This window comes from Notechis scutatus, chromosome 4 (genome assembly GCF_049901735.1).
Source record: "Notechis scutatus isolate UNSWTSFEM ecotype Mainland chromosome 4, rNotScu1.2, whole genome shotgun sequence".
NCBI classification, from domain to species: Eukaryota; Metazoa; Chordata; class Lepidosauria; order Squamata; family Elapidae; genus Notechis; species Notechis scutatus.
Genome location: NC_142012.1, coordinates 73,733,725 through 73,745,976, shown reverse-complemented (window position 1 = coordinate 73,745,976; position 12,252 = coordinate 73,733,725).

Below are 12,252 nucleotides of genomic sequence, written 5' to 3'. Positions count from 1 at the left end.
ACTGTTGGAAAATTTCTCCTTATTTCTAGGTTGAATCTCTCCTTGATCAGTTTCTGTCCATTCTTCCTTGTCTGGCCTTCGGGTGCCTTGGAGAACAGCTTGACCCCTTCCTCCTCTCTGTGCAGCCCCTCAAACATTGGAAGACGGCTATCGTGTCTCCCCTGGTCCTTCTCTTCACTAGACTTAGCCAGGCTCAGTTCCTGCTTTATGTTTTAGCCTCCAGTCCCCTAATCATCCTGGTTGTTCTTCTCTGAACTCTTTCTAGAGTCTCAACATCTTTTTTATAATGTGAACAAAACGGAATACAGTACTCTAGGTGTGGTCTTACTAAGGCTTTACAGAGTGGTATTAGTACCTCACTTGATCTCGATTGTATCCCTCTGTTAATACAACTTAGGATTGCATTAACTTTTTTGGCTGCTGCTGCACACTGCTGGCTCATATTTAGCTGGTTGTCCACTAAGACTCCAAGATCCCTCTCACAGTTTCTGCTATTGAGCCTGGTTTCACCCAATCTATATGTGTCCTTTTGGTTTTTCTTGCCTAAGTGTAGGACTTTACTTTTCTCTACATTGAATTTCATTTTGTTAGATAGGGCCCAGTGTTCTAGTCTGTCAAAATCCATCTGGATTTTGAGCATACTGTATCTTCTGGGGGTTAGCTATTCCTGCCAGCTTAGTATCATCTGCAAATTTGGTAAGTTCTCCTGTTCCCTCTTCTAAGTTGTTTAGGAAGATATTGAAGAGTACTGGGCCTAAGACGGAACCTTGGGGCACCCCACTTCTTACTTCTCTCCATGTAGATGTTGTAGACCCATTAAGGACTACTAGTTGAGTACGGTTTGTCAGCCAATGTTGTTTGAACTGGTTTCATTTCCAGCAAGTTACGCAGGAGAAAAGGGTTCTCTGTCTTGGAAACATTGAACATACAGAACTAGCAAGTTCCTGATTGTTCTGATCTGGTGGATTCTGAACAGGACTTAAATTCTGCAGATTGCTCTATGCCAGGGGTCCCCAACGTTGGCAACTTTAAGCCCTGTGGACTTCAACTCCCAGAATTCTATGCTGGCTGGAGAATTCTGGGAGTGGAAGTCCACAAGTCTTAAAGTTGCCAACTTTGGGGGCCTCTGCCCTATGCAGAGGCTGGAAGCACCTCCTGGATGAGACAGTTGAACCGACATCTGATTCCTGAGCTGCAAATGGGGGGGGGGGTGTAGATCTGGGCTGTGGTTGTGTCCAGAAAACATACTTCATTTCAGATAGATGATGGGGCAAAAGCTTCTGAGGTTTTTCTTATCCACTGAGAAATGGATCCAAGGCAGCATCCTTCTATATCAGCTATGAAAAACGTTGGCAGATAGTGGAGCCAGGCAAATAACTATGGCAATGCCATTGATTTGAAGATAGGTACATATTTTCTCTAAAGCTGAAGTATTTGTGGAGAAATACCTGCTGGAAGAGATTGAAGGCCAGATGTCTTCTAATATCAATACTGATGCACGGGACCCATTTAAATCCCTCTTTGTAACCTTTCCTTAAGCCTTGTGCCTGCTTCTCTTTGTTCACGGTCCAAATTAAACTCCCTCTTTGCAGCCATCTTCATTTTTTGAGATGCCAAGGAATCCAGAATGTTCCCCCATGAAGAGGCTTATCTTTATCCATCACTAGCTTCCTTTCCTGACATTCCCAGAACTCCTCCTTCATATCCTGGGCATTCTTGCTTTCTTGGCCTTTTCCAGCACATCCAACGTTCCCAGTGGCAGGATTCAAAATTGTTTACTGCCGGTTCCGTGGGCAAGGCTTGGTGGGCGTGGCCTGGTGGGTGTGGCAAGGGAAGGATACTACAAAATTCCCATTCCCTCCCCATCCCACTAACCTGCTTTCCAGCTCCGTTCTCCTGTTCAGGGCAACCAAAGAAAACCCAGCCGATCAGTTGGGACTCAGGAGGCAGAGAATAGATGGGGGCTGGGCCAGTCAGAGGTGGGATTTGCTGGTTCTCCAAACTACTCAAAATTTCTGCTACCAGTTCTCCAGAACTTGCTGAGTGCCACCTCTGCCTGTTCCAATATAATAGGCATAATTTCTTATGCATATTATTTGTATATATTATGCAAAATAATATTTTGTAGTCTTATGTTGGTGATGTGGTCTAAGTTTGATATCCTCTACAATGCTATATCTTTACAATGGTGCGATGTGGGGGGGGGGTTTCTTGAAAAACTTTGAGACAAATATTCCTAGGATCAGACATTTTTCTGTAAATGTAAATCACCTGCTCTTTAACCTGGGAAGAACGGTCCCTAATTCAATTTACTTTTTCCATTATCCATTTACTTGCACTGTTGCTTCTTTCAGTCTGCTGATTAATATTTAATTCCCTGCCCCAAATTTTAAAGCAATTAGATTGCAGTCTCCTTGCCCAGCCGGACAAAAGCTTTGCTGGGCTCAATAGGACTGACTTCTGAATAGACAGGTATAAGATTGCACCGCATTGTCTACTCCTCAGCTCATCGGCAGCAGAATCCTGTAAAGGCTCACTCAGAAATGACACCCACAAACTTCAATTCAATCAGCCTCAAGAGTGAAATCGCTTTCAAAAATCCTGCTCCTGTCCATTTTAACATTGCTGAGTCCTATTCCGGGCACTACGTATCTTAAGAGCAAAATGTCAGAGGAACGGTATAGAAAACATAGTAGACTTGATGCTTTATTTTCTCCTCGAAAGTTTTTTCATTCATTTCAGAGACTCTGGATACAAGCAAACTAAGTCTGTGGAAGAGAAGGTCACAACAAAAACCCAAGAGAAACTAGGCTTGTTTTAAGCTTTTTTTGGTCCGCGGTGCCTGTGTGTGAAGAAGTGAGGAACTTACAGGAAAGTGAGATTTAAGAAGGAAAATGAGACGGGGCTGCATAGATGAGGCCTTGAATCCTGTGTCCCAGAAGTCTCCAAACTTGGCAATTTTAAGACTTGTGGGCTTCAACTCCCAGGATTCTCCAGCCAGCATTCTGGGAGTTGAAATCCACAAGTCTTAAAGTTGCCAAAGTTTGGGGACTCCTGCTGTACCCCTTTGCAAGAAAATGAACCTCATAGAAGTTAATGAGGCTTAGTTCAGAGTGTATTATATTCCGGGCTGCAGTTTTTTTTTTCTGCAGTTTTTAAAATCTGAAAAACTCATAATTGATTCCCCCTCCACATCTCTCAGGAGTTGGTGGCACCTGCTGGATGAAAGCATTATTGCTGTGATTTGTCTCCAATAAATTCATGAATTACTGCCGGACGGGCTCTGAACTTCCATGCATGTGATCGTAAAAACCCCAGAATCTGAAAGAGTTTTCTTCCTCTCTTTGCTGCCTGGAGGGGCTGCTTGATCTGAGCCACCCAGATAAGATAATCCATCCTCCACAGACCTCACGGACCTGTGACCTCGCTTAATGCTCACGAGGAAGGTCGCCTGGCCTGCGTAAAAGCATCTGAGAGATAAGCTCAAGCCACCAGGTAAAACCTCCAGAGGAGACAACGTGCAGGAAGGACCTCTGTTCATAGTTTCATCAGGAGGGGAATTGGTTCAGGACAGTAAGTGTTGGGCGTAGCGAGATTGTCATGAAATCACAAAGCTCTGATAATAAATTTGGAGGATACATAAGGATAAAATGGGGCTTAAAAATTGATTGCAATCCTGTCTTAATGGTTTCCTAATGGAACCGTCCTGTCAATTGTTGCCCATAATCTTTCTGGCTATGAAAATTTTCTTTAGTTATAGCCCCGCAATCAGTGCATAAAAATTTCAGGGCCAAAAACTTTCAGAATCAGAGCATCAACAGTCAATCGTTTTAAGCAAGCGTTCCAACAATATAATGGTTGTTGTTCTTTGTCCATCATCAGCGATGCAGACCACATCATAAGTCACGTCAAAGCTTAATGGTGGTGTGTCTAAAGATGATTGGTCAGGCCAATTCAGGCACAGAATGTCCTGGTACTTGTTGGGCAAACATGTGTAGACAACCGCAATCGTTGCACTGATGCCTCCAGGCTCGTGCAGCCCGTGCTTACACTGTGCTGCTACAGTGCACTCTACTTCCTTGTGGATGAAGCAACGCCAGGTAGAGCATTTTTTTTGCCAGCATTTTCCAGGTGGCAAAAGGGTAAATAATTTCAAACCGATTGTCTCCCCTCCATGGTAGCCTTTTCCAGCACAGAGTTTCCCAGAAAGGAGATGCTGGTCAGGCATACAGGTGACTTTCGACCTGCCTGACGGGTCTGTGCCAGAGGTGGTATATTCAGCAGGTTCTGAACCAGTTCTGGAGAACCGGCAGCGGAAATTTTGAGTAGTTTGGAGAACCAGCCAATCCCACCTCTGACTGGCCCCGCCAACCCCATCTCTTCTCTGCCTCCCATTGAGTCCCAGCTGATCAGCCTTCTGTCAGCTTTGAAATTCAGCTGCCACCTTTAATGGAAGGGGGGGTGGAGGAGTTGAAAAGTTCAAGGTTATTCTGTCTGTGTACTAAGAAATTCCAGTTGCAGTTAACTGGTTCTCGTGATTTATGAAGTGTAGAAGTGGGAGGAGAGAAGGTGGATCCTGTGTAACCCTTGGAAATACTTTCACTTTGGGAAATGGCCTTAGACATACCAGATCTGTTCCTAAATAAATCAATTGGAGAGAATATGTCTCGGAAGGATTGATATCATGGATACTTTCTGGATGCCTTACATCTTCTTTGGTTGCCCTGCACAGGAGAACGGAGCTGGAAAGCAGGTTAGTGGGGTGGCGAGGGAATGGGGATTTTGCAGTATCCTTCCCCTGCCATGCCCACCAAGCCACGCCCACCAAGCCACACCAAGCCCACCAAGCCACGCCCACCACGCCACGCTCACCAAGTTACGCCCACCAAACCACGCCCACAGAACCAGTAAGTAAAAAAAATTGAATCCCACCACTGGTCTGTGCTCTCTTGATGCAAAAAAACAACAACACACCACACACACACACACACACACACACACACACACACACATGTTATTAGGAATGATGGATTTAGTCTCATTTGGCCACATTGGTAGGCAAGGGGGCAGGATCCAAATCCCACCAACGTTGCTTAAATAACACAGTTGATCTAATCAGGCCTTCATGAGCTGTGATGATAAACTCGGCATCTGCCTGCTGCCCTGTGCCCTTTGGCCATGAGAAATTAGACAAGTCCAAGGAGGCAGCTGATGCTGCAGGTTATCTTTGGGTCAATCCCAGAGAGCAAGGAGGCAACCTCACTTCAGTCTGGGCCAAACCAACAACAAGCTAATGAGATTGTTCTGTGGACTTTAAACGGCAGGCTTGCATTAATGTTTAATTATTCTTATCCACTTATGCTTTGGGATGCACGAGATCAGGGTGGTTAAAAACAGCCTCCTTATGGCCTTTCCTTAAGAGCCATGGCAGGTTCAAAGTGAGACAACACTTTTATGTCCACAAAAATCTTGCAAGGGAGTCTTCGGCTTTTGAGTTGCTCTTTGACGATCCGAAGCAGATGCCTCTTTATCTGTGGCAATGCTGCCAAATAAATACTTCCCAGCATGTCCATCTGTGCATGGCTTGATCAGGATGGGAAAAACTCTAGGAGAAGTTAAATTCCTAGCCTAGATCATGGTCCTAGGATTTTGTTTTAGGGCCTCTCATTTCAATATTCAACAGATATTATTGTGCTTCCCTTTTTGAAGATCATTTACAGGATTAAGCTGTAAATGTTTAAAATTAGTAATAACAACAAAGAAACAATTATGTGAAAAGTCACTTCCATTTGGAAGGATACACCAAACTTATTAGTGTGCTCCAGGGAAGGAGCACATCCAGAAGCGCCCTACGGGATGAGACCAAAAGCCCGTCTCATCTAACGTTCTGCTCCTCACCAGAACAAGCAAACTGTCTTTGGGATTTGATCAGCTCATGTTTCTCAACAGATGATCTGCAGAGGCTGTCATTCCATAGCAGGACGATAATATTTAGCCATGTGACAAGTCTCACTACTACCCAACATCAATCATCTAATTGCCTTTGGAAGCCATCTAAAGTGGTGTCCGGCCATACCACTTTCCCACTTGAGCCTTCTGCGTAACTGGAATGGCATGTTTGCACACACAGACCAGTTCACAAAACATTGGCAGCAAATCAGGGGTTGACCCACTGCAAAATTTCAAAGACTCTGTTTCTTCCTCATCCTTGTGAATGTCAAGGATTTAGTTGGCTGGATATTATATGTTATTCTATATTTGTTTGATGTCATGTTTGGTCACTTTTCAACTTGTCTTGTCATTCCTCTCCCATTTTCCCCTTTATATTAGTTTTTATTTTAGTCTTTGTTTATGAAATATAATTAAAAAAGGATACTGGTTGGTTGGTTGGTTGATTTGCTTCTCCTGCCCTCAGCACCAAATGAAATGCACATTTAACTTGGATCATCTCTTGGGTGCACATATTTCCATCCACTAGTGTGGTGGGACATTCAAGAATCCTGCATTGTCACAAATTCATTGGGATATAATGCAGTTTTAATGTTGATCCTTTTGTTAATGATTCCCAGAAAGAATTTTCATTTTTCAGCTGCCATGCACTAACCTGAAGTTTTGTCACAATTTATAGTCTCTTTCTTGGTCACTTATTACAAGTTTCTACCAGTGGGTATGTGAAATGAGGTTCCTTCATCAGCAATATTCATCAGAATGCAACGATTGATACTGAACTGGGTGTCCCAGTCTCTTGCCTCTTTTTTCATTCGCAGAGAGATTCTTTGCAATGCCTTTCCAGGTCTGAATAATTTACGAACAATATGACGGCCATAGCTCCTGCAGAAAGACTGCTAATTACAATCCCACAAAAGACAAAAACTACAATCATGAGGAAGCAGATGCTGTTTTCTCTAGAACCAGCCATAGCTCCTTATTCCACACTGAAGGCGGCTTTATCTTACGGAGAGGAAAGCTGGGATGAAGTGAGGAGCATTTTCCAAAAAGGCAAAATCTGGGTCAGCAGAGAAGTGGGGGAGGGGCTCGCTGTCTTTGAACATGCTTAAGCACAGGATGGTCAGCCATTCCCACTTATGACTATTACCGTGTTGCTTGTATCTTTACAATTTATATTGTTTTATTTGTTTCCTAGTATGATTTCATTGCTTATTAATAACCTATGGCTATCACTAAATGTTGTATCTTAAGATTCTTGATGAATATATTTTATTTTTTCTTTATGTACTCTGAGAGCTTATGCACCAAAGACAAATCCCTTGTGTGTCCAATCACACTTGGCCAATAAAGAATTCCTATTCTATTCTATTCTATTCTATTCTATTCTATTCTATTCTATTCTATTCTATTCTATTCTATTCCACATTCTATTCTATTCTATTCTATTCTATTCTATTCTATTCTATTCTATTCTATTCTATTCTATTCCACATTCTATTCTATTCTATTCTACTCTACTCTACTCTGCTACCTGGACTAGCTTTATTCAGAGCCCTGTCCTGAGTGAAGGATGGACTGAATGATTTTGATGGCTCCTATCTACTCTCAAATTCTATGGAGAACCTCACGGCCCATCCTTGCCAGCAGCCATGGCAGGATCATGAGTAATGGTTTGATTGTAACAGATTTTCAGATCTCCCTGACTCTGTTAGGAAAATCCCCATGCCCACCATGCTGTGCTGGGGCAACAAACTTGAGACAGGTGGCTGGACTGTGTCTCTATGCCATTCCCAATCCTTTGAGGAAGAGCTCAGCCCCAGAGTTGCTCCCTTGGCCCCCTTTTTCAGGGGCTGCTGGTGGTTGCCAACCAGTGGGCCAGGGGCCACTGGTGGTCCATGAGAAAATTTTGGTGGTCCTCAGAGAAATGTCACCCCCAAAGCAATTAATCCAGGCTGCGCAGGAACACAAGGCTGCACCGCCCACATGGCCCGCGGGAACACAAGGCTTGCGTCACTTGCATTGTGAACAACATGAGGTAGTGAGGGAAGGGGAGAAAGGGCGGAGGGGGGAAACTTGCCCCACTTGCCCTACGCGCCTCACCTGGCCACCGGACTGCTTCTTTCCACTTCTTTTTTCTTCTGCTTTTGGCTGCACGCAAGGAAAGCCGCAGAAGTCTTTTTTTCTCTCCCCCAAACTCTGCCAGAAAAGAGTCTTTGGGACCCTGCAAGGCCTCCTGCTCCAAGAGGCTGCACCGGCAAAGACTCATTTCTGGTTGAGTTTGGGGGAGAGAAAGAAAGACTTCTGCGGCTTCTGCTGCTTTCCTTGCATGAAGACAAAAGTCTCTCTCTCTCTCTCTCTTTCTCTCTCTCTTCCCCTGAGAATAGAGCCGGTTTGCAATCCCAAATAAAGAATGATCGATTGGTAGGAAAATGGAGTGGGGAATTTTCCTGCAGACCTTTTTTGGTGATTTCCCCAGAGTCTCTGGATCACGGGATTTAAAATTATGAGTTTGGTGATCCCTGAGGTCCAAAAGGTTGGCGACCCCTGAACTAGGCTATGCTTACCCACCAACCGGGCAGAGAACCTGTTGCTGAAATTTTTGAAGCCCATCCCTGCTCCTGCCTCTCCCCCAAAAACCCCAAATCTATGAGCATCATATGATGATTTTTACTCTGCATTTCCACATTCAAAGCCAGCTCTGAAGACTTATCCGATTGGGGAAAAAAAATCCCCTGACCTTGGCAGCGGTAAAGATCACCACAAAACACAATTGTCTTTGGAGGCACCCGAAGGCTGGCCCTGTAAATGAGCAACAGGTTGCATTCCAAGAGATGCATTTGGGGGCCATTTTATCCTAGTAAGCAACCAACTTTGCTGGCTGCCATGAAAGATGATTTATTCCCTCCAGGGCAGAAAGACAAATTCTCCCACTGTGATTTGATTCCTGGTTCTATATCAGTTCCTGCTATCTATACGTCTCATTCCTCAGAGGGCTGCAGGGACATTTTGTCTCAGTGTCCAGTCGCTCTTCTTTTTAAAGGCCAATCTGTAGCGCCTCAGAGTGAACTCAATGCTCTGCCTACAGGGGAGGTCATCAGGGGTTTTCGGCAACTTCAATTTTTCTCAGGAGCTTTTTTTTATGCAAGGATTCTGCTGTGTCAGTGGTGGGATTCAAATTATTTTACTACCGGTTCTGTGGGCGTGGCTGGCTTGGTGGGCGTGGCAGGGGAAGGATACTGCAAAATCCCCATTCCTTCCCCACCCCCCTAACCTGCTTTCCAGCTCTGTTCTCCTGTACAGAGCAACCAAAGAAGACACAGCCAATCAGCTGGGACTCAGGAGGCAGAGAATAGATGGGGGTGGGGCCAGTCAGAGGTGGGATTTGCCAGTTCTCCAAACTACTCAAAATTTCCACTACTGGTTCTCCAGAACTGGTCAGAACCTGCTGAATACCCCCTCTGTTGTGGACTTCAACTCCCAGAATTCCTCAGCCAGCACATGGCTCTGGCTGGAGAATTCTGGGAGTTGAAGTTCACAAGTTTTAAAGTTGCCAAGGTTGGAGACCCCTGCTTTACTCTTTCTTTCAAGGCAGGAAGCACACAACAGACACTGCTGGTTGGTGCAACTCCCCTTTCTTGTCTCTGTGGTGCAAAGGATTTCCACCCCTACATCCCCGCAAGGACAGAATGCAAATTCTGGAGCTCCAAATGAGATGTGTTTTGCTCAGGGCTCTCCTTGAAGCCTGAGAGGAAATTCCGACGCTGTAGAAAACGCAAGGCCTGAAAACAGCCGTGCTTTTCTGCCGAATGCGGTAGGTTCTTGGGGATGCACTACTGACCATGCTGTGCCCTGCATGCTCTTATTTGGACCTTATTGCAGCTGCATGGTATATGGCTCATACTGAACCTTCCTGCCTTGAAAGAAAGAGTAGAACAGGGGTCTCCAACCTTGGCAACTTTAAGACAAGTGGACTTCCACTCCCGGAGTTCTCCAGCCAGCATAGAATTCTGGGAATTGAAGTCCACAAGTCTTAAAGTTGTCAAGGTTGGAGATTCTTGGAGTAGAGGATTTTGAAGGGACCATCACCTTTCACCTTTCAAGCTGAGCTTTGCAAGCCAAAGTCACCTTTGTCCAGGGTAAGTCAATCCATGTGTTGAAAGGTGTCAAAATGCCTTTCTTTCGAGGATTCGATTTTCCCGCTGGGAGAGCTCCGGCGCAAGGATACGGACAACTGCTTGAAAGCTGGATCTTTTTATTTTTCAGGAAGGTGGAGAACAGCGAGAAGTCTGCGTTCCTGAGCTAGCTAGCTTCTTATGGTAAGTCCCTGGTTTTTTATACCCTTTTCTCCCTTTGTAAGTTGATTTTGTGTGAATGTTTGTCTTTGTGCTTAATGTTTCAAATCCTGTTTGAGTTTGTCTTTATTCCGCCGGAGGGCAAACTCCGCGGGGTGCGGAAGGCAAACTCCAGGGGTGGCTAGATTGTATTATTGGTTTTCTCTAATCTCTTTTAGCTTTAAGATAGTTTTTCATATTTGTTCTGTGGCAATCTCCTGTCTGTCCCTTTTGTAATTTATGTTTTGTGTCTTTTGTCTGTTTGTTTTGCTTATTTGGTATGTCCTGTGTTTGTAAGGGTTTTCTGAATTATTTTTTGTTTCCTTTTTTCTTTTTGTCTAGTTTTCTTAATTACTTAGGCTTTTGTCTATAGGGATTCTTTAATACCTTTTTTATTTGATTCCTTTTCCTATGTAAGTTTGTTTTCTGGCTGACCTGATGTTCCCCTTGGGCTTTTCCTGTTTTTGTGACACTACTGTCTTCGTGAAGTTCCCCTTCCACACATGGAATTACAGTCCTCCTCCTCCTCCTCCTCCTCCCTCCCACCTCCAGCATCCTCAGCCTTTGGTCCCTGCCTCCCTTCAGAACCTCTTTCCCAGGCGCTGCAGCCCCAGATTTGATAACCGCTAAGTCTGCTGAAAGGAAGCTGCCTATATATAGCTTCCCGAATGCTTTGTAATCTTCTTACGGGTGGCTTTTCATTTGTTCATTCTCTTTAACTTCGTTTGCAGCTAAATTAGAATGTTAAAGATCAGTATTTATTCTTTTCGTGCCAAAAGGAAGGGAGGGAGGAGAAAAATGAAAGAAGTCACACCTGAAGTGTCTTATTTCATGCAATATAAAATATGAGGCAGCCTAAAACTCTAGAATAAATAATTGAATCTCAACCACATTCCTTCGTCTTCACACAGCCTTGGCAGAAAGGTCATCCGTGGAAAGTGAGCATGTGAGTGTGAGGCAATGGTGTAGATCTCAATGGTGTAGAACAAGGGTCTTCAAACTTGACTTCAACTCCCAGAATTCCTAAGATGACTGGAGGAGGAATTCTGGGAGTTGAAGGCCACAAGTTTTGAAGCTGTCAGGTTTGAAGACCCCCTGGTGCAGAATATATTAAGAGCCGTGGTGGCGTAGTGATTATAATGCAGTATTGCAGGCTAACTCTGCCAACTGCCAGCAGTTCAATCCTGATTGGCTCAAGGTTGACTCAGCCTTCCATCCTTCTGAGGTTGGTAAAATGAGGAACCAGATTGTTGGGGGCAAGAGGCTGACTCTGTGAACCGCTTAGAGAGGGCTGGAAAGCACTGTGAAGCAGTATTTAAATCTAAGCGCTATTGCTATGGGTGCAAATGCAGACTGAATGTTACTTGCAAATGCCTGTGAATTTATATGATGGCCTCATCCCCGAGCAGCAGCCACTTCAGCTGCTGAAGTCAGAAAATTGCTAGCACCCTTGCAAGCTCCAGCAGGCAGCCACATCCCAGCTCAGCTCCTAAAGAAGGCCAGCGGATTGCTGGTGCTAATCCTGGCTTCGGGATTTACCTTCACTGCCAAACAGCCTCTCTTCTCAGCACCCGGGGATTAATTGGGATCATCCCCATCCTTAAAAGGCAGCAGGGCTAATCTAGGGGCATCTGGCACAGTCTCTGCAGCTTCCTGTGCAGGATCACTGAGTGGAAGGTCTCAGGACTGGCTGGAGCACGGGGGGGGGCACGTCCTGGTCAAGGAACTGGGCAGGATTTAAACATGCCCTGATTTGTGAAATTTCTGCAGGGGAGGGGAAGGGCCCAGGAAGCTCCAGGCAGTGTTATAAGCAGCACGGCAGGATTTCCATCTAGTGGGATAAGTTTAAGCAGGAGTGGGCTCCAAAAATGTCAGCCATCGGTTCTCTGCCCAATTGCTGGGTGGTGTGGCCATGATGGGCATGGCCTAGTCGTCCTCCTGCACCATGGCCGGGGGTGGTGGTGTTTTTACC